This window comes from Oreochromis niloticus, linkage group LG2, assembly GCF_001858045.2.
Source record: "Oreochromis niloticus isolate F11D_XX linkage group LG2, O_niloticus_UMD_NMBU, whole genome shotgun sequence".
Lineage (NCBI taxonomy): Eukaryota > Metazoa > Chordata > Actinopteri > Cichliformes > Cichlidae > Oreochromis > Oreochromis niloticus.
Genome location: NC_031966.2, coordinates 36156345 through 36169972, shown reverse-complemented (window position 1 = coordinate 36169972; position 13628 = coordinate 36156345). Strand labels below are relative to the sequence as shown.

The window sequence follows — 13628 nt, the reverse complement described above, 5'->3', positions numbered from 1 at the left end:
AGCTATGAAGCAGATGCAGCTTCCTGTTGGACCTTTAACAATAAGAGCCTGGGAACACAGCAGATATACTGAAGTCCAGGTGTGACAGTAAAACTGCAGGTGTGATGGAGCCGGGGGAGAGTTCTCTGTCAGCATCAGGACGTCACTTAGAGAAAAACAGAAGAACATGTGTCTAACACCAAAGTAAAAATAACTCACTCACATACACAAACACACACACACACACACAGGCGGCTGCAGCGTCCTGCAGGAAGACAAAGGCCGAGGAGGAAGTGAGTCACAGCAGCTTCCTCCAGCCGACCTTTTTCCTCCTCCTCCACTCTTCAGACAAAAGCAGCGTCTGTTCTGAGATCAGCCGCCACACAGCCAGGAAACACGTTACACAACAGCTGTGACACACAACATGATCAATGCTGTGTCAATAATAGGGATGGGTATTGATAAGATTTTCACGATTCCGATTCCATTTTCGATTCTGTTTAACGATTCGATTCTTTATCGATTCTTTTTAAAAAAGGAGAACACTAAGGTCGATTAGCTTAGAACTTTGTTTTATATCTTCTCTTTCAACAAGATAGAAATTTAGGAGTAACATGGCCTTACAAACCCAACAGTGAGATCTTAAGAGATCCACAGCCTACGGCTCTTCAATGGGGTGTCACAGGGTCCCCAGGATTGTAAATGTATTGTAAATGTAAAATAATAAAATAAATATTCTTCTGTAGCAATAACAAAGTATAACATAAATTATTCTGTAGCAATTACACAAGAATATCCAGTAATGTCCCTGCCTACAATTAAACACATTCACTTACCGAAAATCGGGGGCATCTGCTGTGGCAAATGGGTGCAAGCCTTTGACCACAAACTTAGTCACTGCTCGGTGACATTCGTCTATCCTGGCCTGAAAGGAGACGCTACCGGTAGACTGCAGTGAGAACTGCCAGCCAGACTCTGTCTGTCTCATCATGGTCACCTAAATGCACAGTAATGGCAGGTTTTGTAATAAGGCAGATCGCGCTAACATAATATGCACTGTTAGCTGATTATTTACCTGCCGCATTAACGGGAGAGGACGTGCAAACGTTACCGCTGCTGCTGGGTTGAGATTCACGTATGGGCAGAAATCTGTGCCATCAGATACTGAATTTGAATAAGTTAAATTTGAATTTGAATTGCTCAGATTGAATCTGAATTGTAACTTGAATAAATGCTTTTGAAAACTGAATTTGAATTAGTCTAATTTGAAATTGAATTTATGGTTTGAAAATGATCATCACTAAATTGAAATTGAATTTTATATATTGAAAATGAATTCATTTGCTTTGAAACTGCATTTTATCCTTTAAAAAATTCAGCTCTCCAATAATTTCAGTTTCACTCTCACCATTCACTTTCAGTGCTACAATTCAATTTCAGTTCCAAAATTCAGTTTTTTGGAACTTACATCCGGTTCCGGTTCAAGAGTAAACGAGCGCAGATTAATAGAACTACGTTTTACTAGCAGAGCGAAAGTGTTACTGACGGGAATCTACAGCGTCTTGAGCTGAATTAAGACTTCAGAAGTCATTCGTCATGTCGAATGACCAGCGGATAAACTCTCAGGTTGGCAATAAATGTATTACATGTATAAGAACAAGCGTCATGTTAACAATTGATAGCCGTACAGTAACTTTTATGCTTATTGTAGCTGTTAGCTAAAAACGCTAATTTAGCCTAGTTTGCCCTGGATTCAGCTTTGACAAACAAATATGATCGACTGTTTCTAGTAGGATTCCAAAGTTGTCATCTTGTACCCTGTCAGAGCCCTGTATGCTTGCTTGCAGAGACCCCTACAGTAGGGAAACATGTAAAACAGTGTCCAAACCTTTGTATTTTAGCTTTATTTATGTCTTACACAGCATCCCAACTCTTTAGCTAACTTAATATCTTTAGCTAAAGTGAATAGTTAGTCTAATTCATTAGTGCAGCATTACTGGATCACCTTCGTTTGAAGTGATATAATATGATATACAACTATCACTGTGTTTAACTATCATAATAATTCTTAGGGTACTGAGTGCATGCTTAATTAGTTGGGGTTTTTTTTTTAACATACTGCTCCATTGCTATGTTTGACAGGCTGAAGTTGTCATGTCACCTCCTAAATCAACCGTCTTTTACAGGTGTTTTGTGCCAGAAATGGAGTGTCCACTGAAGACTGAAGATACTGAATCTCTACGCCTTGCCATTGATCCCTCCTGTGCCTTCATCTAGACAAGAGACATCAACTTAACCACTCTCACATGCTCTGTACCTACATCACCTTCCCTGACAGTCGTAGCTTGGCTCGTCTGAGGGTGAAATTATAAGAATGTGTTATTTTGCAAAGTGCTCTCTAGGGTTCCTAAATAAAATATGGCATTGAGGTCATTTTTTTTTAATTAATCCCTTCTTCTGAAATACAAGAACCTCTCCTGGTTTTAATGGCACTTTGGATTTCCTTACTTTCTGTTCCACTCCCAACCCCAAATAGATGCTGACACAGTAACATGGAAGAGGGAAAGAAGTTGGAAAGGACTACTACAAATAAACCCAATGCCTAACAATGAAAAATGTAAAATAAGAACAATAATAATAATAGTGAAGATAAAAGATGAAGTAACAAGTTTTTTGTTTTTTGTTTATTCCAAATGATCATCCAGATGTCTGTGACATGTGATGACAAACACCATAATGGAAGGCCTTAGTCATCACATGCTTAAACTCATACATTTTGGCATATGCTGAACAGGCAGTCAGACATGCTGTAACTGTGGGGTAGAAAACTGCATGAACACCATACGGCAGGGGTCTCAAACTCCAGTCCTCGAGGGCCGCTGTCCTGCAACTTTTCCATGTCTCCCTGTTGCAACATACCTAGTAGGTCATTAGCAAGAGTATAGAACTTGAATGCATGCTGAATTGGCGATTCACGTTACAGCAGCTCATGAGTGAATGAACATGGTGCAATAAAAGTATTTTAGAAGTACATGTTTCCAAATACATATATTTACTTAAATTTACTTGAGTAGGTAGGGTTAGGGGTTGCCACCTCAGCATGCAGTCAAGTTCTATACTCTTGCTAATGACCTACTAATTGTATTCGGGTGTGTTGCACCAGGGACACATGGAAAAGTTGCATGACACCAGCCCTCGAGGACTGGAGTTTGAGACCCCTGTCATACGGAATATGACAGGTGTGGTTGAACTGCATGAAGACTCTGAAGTTTCTCTTCTCTTCTGGCAGGACAGGAATGTAGCCTTGTCCTGTGAGCCACCGTAAGGATGTACTTGGAGTAGAACTGGACTGTCACCGGCCTCAGCCTCTTCACCTTTTCAAAGACAAAGCAGTCATTTAGATAAAATATTAGATATTGTTTACCTGTAAATGCACAAAGAGAATTTAGAAATGTAATTATTGTCAAGAGTGAAAAAGCACTGATAGTGTAATCTACAGCTGTGGCCAAACGTTTAGAGAATGAGAAGTGTTGTTTATTTACAAAGTCTGCTGTTTCAGTGATAGTTGTATATCATATCATATCACTTCAAACAGAGGTGATCCAGTAATGCTGCAGCTGCACTAATGATTTAGACTAACTATTCACTTTAGCTAAAGATATTAAGTTAGCTAAAGAGTTGGGATGCTGTGTAAGACATAAATAAAGCTAAAATACAAAGGTTTGGACAGCGTTTTGCATGTTTCCCTACTGTAGGGGTCTCTGCAAGCATACAGGGCTCTGACAGGGTACAAGATGACAACTTTGGAATTCTACTAGAAACAGTCGATCATATTTGTTTGTCAAAGCTGAATCCAGGGCAAACTAGGCTAAATTAGCGTTTTTAGCTAACAGCTACAATAAGCATAAACGTTACTGTACGGCTATCAATTGTTAACATGACGCTTGTTCTTATACATGCAATAGATTTATTACCAACCTGAGAGTTTATCCGCTGGTCATTCGACATGACGAATGACTTCTGAAGTCTTAATTCAGCTCAAGACGCTGTAGATTCCCGTCAGTAACACTTTCGCTCTGCTAGTAAAACGTAGTTCTATTAATCTGCGCTCGTTTACTCTTGAACCGGAACCGGATGTAAGTTCCAAAAAACTGAATTGTAGCACTGAAAGTGAATGGTGAGAGTGAAACTGAAATTATTGGAGAGCTGAATTTTTTAAAGGATAAAATGCAGTTTCAAAGCAAATGAATTCATTTTCAATATATAAAATTCAATTTCAATTTAGTGATGATCATTTTCAAACCATAAATTCAATTTCAAATTAGACTAATTCAAATTCAGTTTTCAAAAGCATTTATTCAAGTTACAATTCAGATTCAATCTGAGCAATTCAAATTCAAATTTAACTTATTCAAATTCAGTATCTGATGGCACAGATTTCTGCCCATATATTCACGAGTCCGGAGCGGAATTAAAAACACGACATTCATTTAAGGTCATCGCGTGTTTTGTGAGCAAATGCTTTTGCATATTCGTAGTGTTTCCTCCTTTAAATGAAATATCTACTTTGCAAGTATTGCAAGTTGCCCCGTTGTCATCCGTTCTCGTAAAGTATAACCAAACTTTTGAGCATTTGAGCCGCTTAGGCGCCCTGCCAGGTAAATGACGCTCCGCAACGTGGTGACGTCTTTCGGGGCGACTGGAATCGATAAGGGAATCGTTTGCAAAAATGGCAAACAATTCCAAGGAATTGAAACAGTGCGAACCGGTTCTCAACAAGAACCGGGTTTCGATACCCATCCCTAGCCAATAATGTGATCGTATCATAAATGACACAGTAATGCATGTTTCCATGGAGTCATGTGACCACAGAGAGCCTTCGTGTGTCGCCAGCGTCGGTATCCCTCTGTCAGGACTTTGACGTCTCCTCAGGGTGAAGCCGGCGACCATCAGGAGGAAAGAAAACGTGGGACAGCTGCAGCGCCTCGTCAACACGCCTCAGAGCTGAAATCTGCAGCATCCGTGGACTCGGCACAGCACACGCTCACAGACTGAAGCTGGTTTTATTTTGAGACCGATGCCTCGTGTTGACATGTGTGCTGGATCGTGCTCCATCTTTAAACCTTCCCTTTCACTGTCGCTGCCATCCTCCTGTCTTCTGTCTCTCCAGAGCATCCTCCACCTCTCCAGGCTCTCCTCCACCTGCTGCTTACTCTCACTACAGAGCACAGTGTTGTTTGCAAACATCAGCGTCCGCAGAAACTCCTCCCTGACCTCATCTGTCAGCCTGTCCATCAGCACTGCAAACAAGAAGGGGCTCGGAGTCGATCCCTGATGTATCCCACTCCCATCTTTAACCCACCTGTCGCTCCACCTGCACACCACTGTCTCTGTCCCCACACATGTCCTGCACCACCCTCACAAACTGCCTCATGCAATAGCACATTCCTCTCTCAGCAGCCAATCTGCTTTGTCTGATCTACAAAGACATGGTGAAGCTCCTCCTGACCTTCTGTATGTTACTTTTTTTCCAGGATAATTCCGTAGAAACAGAGGAGAGTCATTTTAGGCACTTTGTAAAAGGGGAACAGGATGTCGGTCACTGCAGTCCAGTTTACTCAGCGTCATTACTGAGAGACGTTCACAGATGGTGGTGAATCAACACCAATCCACAGGAAACCACACTGAGTAATAACATCAACCTGACTCCCGGCTGCAAAGATTTCCACATGACACCTTTTCATGTCTTGATACAAGCGCATGCATCTGCTCAGGGGGAGAAACGTTTCGTCATCATCAGGTGACTTCTTCAGTCTCAGCTGACTGCAGGTTTCCAGCCTTTAAACAGGACATTTACACAATGACTCACACTGGGCTGTGAGGTCACATCTTTGTTAATATGCAAATTGTCATGATCAGTAATCAGTGCTCTTTGATTAGTGGTTGTTGATCATTGATCATGACAATTTGCATATTAACAATGATGAAACTGACCTCATAGCTCATTGTCAGTCATTGTGTAAATGTCCTGTTTAAAGGCTGGAAACCTGCAGTCAGCTGAGACTGAAGAAGTCACCTGATGATGACGAAACGTTTCTCTGAAAACATCCAGATGAACAGAATCAACTTTGTGGGAGACGTTTTAATGTAAAACTGGAGAGTTTCTCAAATCCAACAGGAGTAAAAAGCAGAAGCCTGAGAAAAACTGCAGTGACAGAAAACAGAAAGTCCAGTGTGAGAGGAAAAAGAGCGGCCGAGGAGGAAAAACGTTAAAGAACCAGGCAGGAAGTCAGTGAAGGCCACAGATAAAGACCGAGCCAAGGAAAAGCAGCCAGAGGATACAGACCCTCCCATCCGACTTCCACTTTTAAACACTGCAGCTGAGACAGGAGAGAGGAGGGCCGAGCGCAGGCTGACTGAAGCTACAGCTGGAGCTCATGTCTGAGGTTTGGGTGTAAAACCCAGTCAGAGTCAGGACATCAAAGGACGTTCATATTCTGACCACTGGATCCAACACATCTGTCCCTGTATCGATTTAATGTGTACTTAAACATCTTTCACTGGCCCGGCCCACTTAACATCACAGTGGGTTATACGTGGCCCACGGTGTAAAATCAGTGAAACCATCAGCTCTGTCAGTGTCTCCATCTGATGGTGCTGATCCTCGTGAGCGAGGGGTAGAAGGCACCGAAATCACGTCTGTGGTGTGATCTACTCGAACCATTTTCCCTCCACATACCAGCTGATTCAGGGTGCACAGTGGGGGGTCTGCAGGGGGCTGATTGTGATTGTGAAGAAGAATCCAATAAATGACATGAGTCAAACCTGAGGTCAGAGGGTGGGCCTGGAAATGCATGCTGGGAGTTTATGATAGCCGCTTTATTTCTGATGATATTGATCCAAAGCGTGAGTCTCTGACACGACTGGATGTTGATTTCTGATTAGAATTAGGTCATCATCGACGCCGCGTGGCCCAAATGAAGTCATGCTGAACACAATGGGCCACAAACAGCAGACACAAGGTGTCAAACGCCTCAAACAGATTTTCACAGGCAACTTTACGAGTTCTTCATGGCGGGTGTTAAAAAGAGCCGGTTCGGTCTGCAGGCTCCGTGTCAGCCAACCAAACTGCAAAGACACACATGCTCACAGCTCCAACACACAAACAGGCAGTAACCCAGACGCACAGCTCTGTGCGGTCAGCACGACGCCATCGCTAACAGCACGTGAGCAGGCCATCTTCACAGCGTTTAAACACAATCAAACAGGGCATCTACTGCACATGTGCAGAACACGTCCTCATGCTCGCACAGAAAAATGAGTCTCGGGTCCAGGAGGTCAAGGACCTAAAGACTTAGGGACACAGAGAAGGAGACAGCGAAGGAGACAGAGAGGGAGACAGTGAAGGACACAGTGAAGGAGACAGAGAGGGAGACAGTGAAGGAGACAGAAACAGTCCCCCCCCCACAAACACAAACACACATGGGGGCTGGTTTAGCTCAGTGCGTTGAGCAGGCAAACACGCAGCCGGCCCGGGTTTGAGCCCGACCCGCAGCCCTCTGCCGCATAACCCCCCCGCTTTCCTGTCATTTCTCCACTGTATCCGTCAATAAAGGCCAAAAAAATAAAATATTTTGACTTTATTATTGTTATGCAGGCTTGTGTGAGGCAGTATGGATGACTACAGCATGTCCATGTTCTGTTCAGATCATGTGACTACATCATGTGACTCTGATAACCCCTGAATGACTCTGGGATGTGCGCATGCTTTAGGATTTTCAGGTCACCATGTGTTTGTTCCTGAAGACACCCCGCGTCATGCTGCAAGGATGGACGGGGGTATTTTCAGCAGCTGGTCGTACTGCACACGTATCTGGAGCAGACGTACAAAGGTGTTAAAGTGGCTACGACATCAACCACGTAAGCAACCCTGTTTACACTGTGCCAAATGTTAGGCTGTGTGAGACCTCCTCAGGAGGACAGAAGGCTCGCAGTCTGCGACCTGAGAGACAAATCTGGTAAAAACGGTGAAAGTCTGTCCAGTGATGCTGAAGTGCAGCTGTCACTGAGACCCAGTCGGCCCAGCTGAAGCGGTCCACCTCTGACAACTGAAATCAGACGCAGAAAAACGTCTTCGCTGAGACTCACCCCGCGCTTCCTCTGCCGTTCCCACTTCTCCTCAAACACCAAACACACCCTTTCCTCGTCCCATCCCTCCCTCTTCATCTCACTGACATTGCTCCCATGCAGCTCGCCTCATCACTTGTGTTTCTGTATGTTAGCCGATCTTTCACATGATAAAGACCTGGGAGAGCGAAGCTGGAAGACAAAAAGCTGTCATCTGTGGATTTTTACATCTTCGTGTTTTATTTTGAACGCGAACCTTTTGTATGTTGTTCAACTTACCAGTCACTAGCTCCAACCATCGAACATGTACATTAAAACACAGTGCAATGATCTGCCTCATAAAGCCTCATAAACCCAAATTTGATTTATAATAGAGCGTAAGAAAACAAAACAAATAACCATTTGAAATCCATGACAGCAACACATCGCAGCTAAGTTTGGATGGGTCAACAAAAAGCTGGAAAAGTCAGTGTTTGTAAAGAGAAACAGCTGGAGGAACATGAAGCATGTGACAGTTTCTCAGACATTCACCAGCTGCAAAAAACTGCATCATGTTCCTCACTGTGAACAACATCATCAACAATATCAACAACTGATAACTGTGACCTTAAAGCATTAAAAACTTGAACCTGGTTCTCTCTGCAGGTTAGTTCTTGCTGCAGAGATGTTGGACCGAGGCATTGCTCTGTAAATGGTAAATGGTAAATGGCCTGTATTTATATAGCGCTTTACTAGTCCCTAAGGACCCCAAAGCGCTTTACATATCCAGTCATTCACCCATTCACACACTGGTGATGGCAAGCTATGTTGTAGCCACAGCCACCCTGGGGCGCACTGACAGAGGCGAGGCTGCCGGACACTGGCGCCACCGGGCCCTCTGACCACCACCAGTAGGCAACAGGTGAAGTGTCTTGCCCAAGGACACAACGACCGAGACTGTCCAAGCTGGGGCTCGAACCGGCAACCTTCCGATTACAAGGCGAACTCCCAACTCTTGAGCCACGATCGCCCCGTGTTGTAATGAGGAGGAGCAGCAGAGAGGAAGGCTGGGAGAGTGAGGGTGGGCGAGTGAGGCAGTATAATAACAGTGAGCCTCTATTGTGTGAAACAGAGGGCTGATTGTTCCTGAGCTGTGACTGGAACCACACACTGACGCGCACTGGGAACACTGGGAACACTGGGTTATTATTGATTCTACACCTCTATAGATTTCCTCTGAGCTCTAAAGTCTCGTTAATTCTTTATTTAAATGAAAGAAAACTGGTCAGCTGAGCAGTGAATGTTGTAATGCATTCAGTTTTACCTGCTGAGGTTTAAAAAGCCCTCTGCACACCGAGCGACCTCCTGTTTTACTGAGCGTGTGCAGAAACACACAAACGCTCTGGCAGAAATGTGGACGATGCTTCTCTTACAGTAACAAACTATTTTACAGCTTCCCTGGAAATCAAAGCGAGCCATCAGGAGGTGATCAGATAAACAGGAGCTCACAGTTTGAGCTTCTCAGGATAAATACGTCACATGATCACAGAAAGGCAGCACTGAGCCAAACCTGAAATCACCATTTAACCACAAACTGCACATGCAGGAGATCCCAAACGTGCAGCATCACAGCAGAACTCAGTGAGCGAGTCTATGAAGACAGATGGTGACTTTAAGAACTCAACCAGGAGCGGCCCTTTGGACCAATAGGCTGAGCAACCAGCGGAGCAACGTGTTCTCAGGGCAGAGCGGCGTGTTCAGCTGGAGCGCAGGATTTATCCAGCTGTGTTTTACAGACAGGCTGATGTGAACCTGAACTCTGACCTGGAGCATCATCACTGACTGGACTGGATTAACAGTTACAGTTTGTTATTAAAGCCCAAGGAATGCACCTGACTACCTGTGGGCACCAGGTGGGACATTCACAGATGGCTCTAAAATCAGGAAACCTGCTTTCCTCTGTGGAAAACAAAGATTATTCTGATGGCTGTCGGGGGAACCAAGCGCCACCGACCTGTGACCCCGTTGTGTGTCACGTTCAGCATCCCTCCGCCCCTGAACCTGTCTCACGGCCCTGAAACAGCGACGGGAATGAGGAGAAGCTTCACTCTGATCCAAGGCTCTAGACTAACTTTTTGCCATGGGCGCACCGGTGCGCCTAACTTTTTAAAGTTAGGTGCACTCAAATTTTTCAACCGCATCGCTTAACACCAGAGTTTTACATGTGCACTTTTTTGAGGGGGAAGTTGAAGTCCATACAGACAATATTCATTTCTAAATTATTAACTAACAATCTTGTGCTTAAAGTGCTTTGTCAATATTGTAGAAAATGTTATTGTAGAAAACTTAATCATCATCTTGGCTCCTCTGACGACCTGTTTGCTGCTGCCTGCTGCTGAAAGGCAGTGGGGAGAGGGGACACTTGGGCATTTATCACTGCATATAATGTGTTTTCTGGATACACTGCTGCTTTTTCAGCATTCAAAGATTGATGGCACCGTGTCAGAGCTGGCTATGAATTTCAGACGGATCAGTCCTTAACTTAACAAAAAAGTTGTCAATAGTTCTTTTTATCTTTTCTTATTACCCACAGCTACATCCACTTCTGTCAGGCCTAGGCTGCTCACTAGGGCTGGGTATCATCACTGATTTCTATAATCCATTCAATTCCGGTTCTCAAAGTCCTGATTCGATTCAATTTAGTCTCAGACAGTCAGAAATATTATAATTCTGATCATTTATCAGCACTGATACATGTGAGACTTCATCAGAATTGTGAACATCACAGCAGATGCCTTTGTGTCAAAGTAACTGAGAATAAAACACAGAAAAACTGAAGGAGATTTTCCTGGCCTGACTTTTTATAGCAGATAACCTTAAAAATATTCTGCAATATTCTGCAATTTTGCACAATTTTAAAAAGTTTACATTTCTTCAATATTGAACAGCAGAAAAGGCTTTCTTGTCCGAGGTCATTTAAGTGAACAAAGAAAAAAAAAAGAAAAAGACAGCGGCCGACAGCGCTGTAAACAACGGTAGACTGGTGGGTAATAAGCGAATGAATAATGCAGAAAACAGAGATTTGAGACGGGAAACTGTTCTGGAAGTACAGAGAGAGAGAGAGAGAGAGAGGGAGCTGTGCATGAAGTGTGATTTTTATCGTGGTGGAAGCAAAACAGCAAAAGTCAGAGGGAATTCATGACGACATTGATCAAATGTGAAGCGTAGTTTGCTGCTTCTTTTGCTGCTGGCTCGGTGAATTTTGGTTGGAGAGACAAAACCTGCAGCTCAGAATCAGCGCAAAAAAGACGTAAACACAGCGCGGACCCGACGCATCAGAATCGGTGAGCTCCGACGGCGTGTCCGTCTACGTGCTGTCGGGTGAGAAAGCCGAGAAAGACAAAGTTGATTCTGATGCGTCAGGTCCGCTCTGTGTTTACGTCTTTGTGTGGAGTCCGTGTGCCTGCTCTCATTTGCTGTTTGGTGGTTCTTGAAATAGTTTTGGAAGCTTTAATCTGAGAATCTGGCGTTTCTGGCAAAACACGTTTATATTTAAAAGTCAATTCAGGATTTAATGAATCGATATCGCTTTATTCAAGCTACTCAGCTCCCTCTATCCACCTGCACTTTCAACTGGACCACAGCCAATCAAAGAGGTCCCGCCCCTGACTATCTCTGATTGGTTTAGTTCACGATAGGGGCATAACGTGTGTCTGTTGTTGACCACACGGAGAGTTGCAGAGATTTTTCTCTTTTTTTGTTACCCGAACAGTTGGTCGCACCGGTGCGACCAAATTTTTTTTTTTAGTCGCACCACTGAAAAGTTTGGTCGCATTTGCGACCAAATTGGTCGCACTCTAGAGCCCTGCTCTGATCAGAGACCTGAGGCACGAATCAGCACAGAGCCAAAGATAACGGTCCAGGGCTGAGGTCAGAGGTCAGATATAATCCCACAGGGCGATGATTTTACAAATATTCACACACAGAATTACGAAACAGAGACATGCTGAACAATAACTGGACAATAAAACACAAAAACATCCAATCAGAGGCCATGACATGTTGATAAACAGGATGTTACATCACAGGGAGTTTTCACTTCCTGTTCTGTTCTGCTCAACACAATAACACACACACACAGTGCTGCTCTGTGTGTGTGTGTGTTCACAGACTAACACCTCAAACACTCGGCTGTAGAAATCAATCCTTTCATTGATTATCAGCTGATCAACTGAAATAAAAAGACAGGAAAAGGAAGTGATGAATGACCAGCTGATGATGTCATGATGAAGTTGCTCAGAGGACAAGATCAGCTGTGATCATGATGTCAACATTCACGATGTTGTCCTGCAGCCAGTGAATGCAGAGTTGGATTCCAACCCAGCACACACCCTAAAATCAGAACCAGGATCCTGAAACCAGAATATGCACCAAACACACCACCATCACCTTAAAACCAGAACCAGGACCCTGAAACCAGAGCCAGGACCCTGAAACCAGAACCAGCACCAAACACACCAGCACACTCTCTAGAATCAGAACCAGGACCCTGAAACCAGAGCCGGGATCCTAAAGCCAGAACCAGGACCCTGAAACCAGAACCAGGACCCTGAAACCAGAGCCAGGACCAAACACACCACCACACTCTCTAAAATCAGAACCAGGACCCTGAAACCAGAGCCGGGACCCTGAAGCCAGAACCAGGACCCTGAAATCAGAACATGCACCAAACACACCAGCATACACCTTAAAACCAGAACCAGGACCCTGAAATCAGAGCCAGGACCAGGATAGCAAACCTAGATCTTCAAAACCTCAGAGATCCACAAACATCAGCCTGAGTCCTGCTGTCCCTCACAATAATTTACTCTAACTCCAGTCTGGATCCCCTCAGACCGTCCCGGACTCCGTGTGTGAGTCCGGACCCTCAGAGACTCGAACCTGTGGCGGGGTTGGACCAGCGGACTGTGCGCGGCTCCGCGGCAGGAGGAGCCGCTTCCTGCGGGACTCTGAGAGACCGTTGAATTAAAGTCTGAAGGAGTGGGAGCGCCTTACCTCCGACCCGGTCTCTCCGCGCTCCGGTTCTGCCTGCCTCCTGCTCCGTGTTCCGGTCTCTGTGCTCGGTTCAGTCCGGTAAGCGGTGCGCGCAGCTCCCGGTGCGCCGGGAGGAGAAACTCTGAGCAGCTACGGTAAGCTACACGGATACACTGCGGGCACAACTTCCGCTCACTTTCACAATAAAAGGAAGTACAGCTTCCGGTCAGACTGTTTCTGCTGGCATTGATCGGTGAGTTCTCCAGATCATCAGTAAAGATTCATGTTCATGTCTTCGTTCTTTTTAAACGTGCTTTAACACGTTTGCATTAAAAACCTGAGCCAAGTACAGCTGTTGTCACCTGCTCTGTTTAAACCTATTATTATTATTATTTTTATCATTCTTATTCTTACTTATTAATTTCTTTATTTATTAAAAATCGTTTAAATGTTCACTAATACATGTAAAAAAGACAACAAACGTAGTCAGGAACAATGCACATATTCAT

General features: G+C 44.3%; 1 protein-coding gene across 2 annotated transcripts in view; it reads right to left on the bottom strand.

Annotated features, from left to right (window-relative positions):
- arap3 (ArfGAP with RhoGAP domain, ankyrin repeat and PH domain 3) overlaps positions 1-13302 on the bottom strand; it is a 58436-nt gene extending 45134 nt beyond the window's left edge. For both annotated transcript variants that reach the window (XM_005463800.4, XM_005463801.4), the window contains exon 1: positions 13141-13302. The gene's annotated coding sequence lies outside the window, so the exon portion shown is untranslated. The remainder of the gene's footprint in view (positions 1-13140) is intronic.
- Positions 13303-13628: the final 326 nt, after the last annotated feature.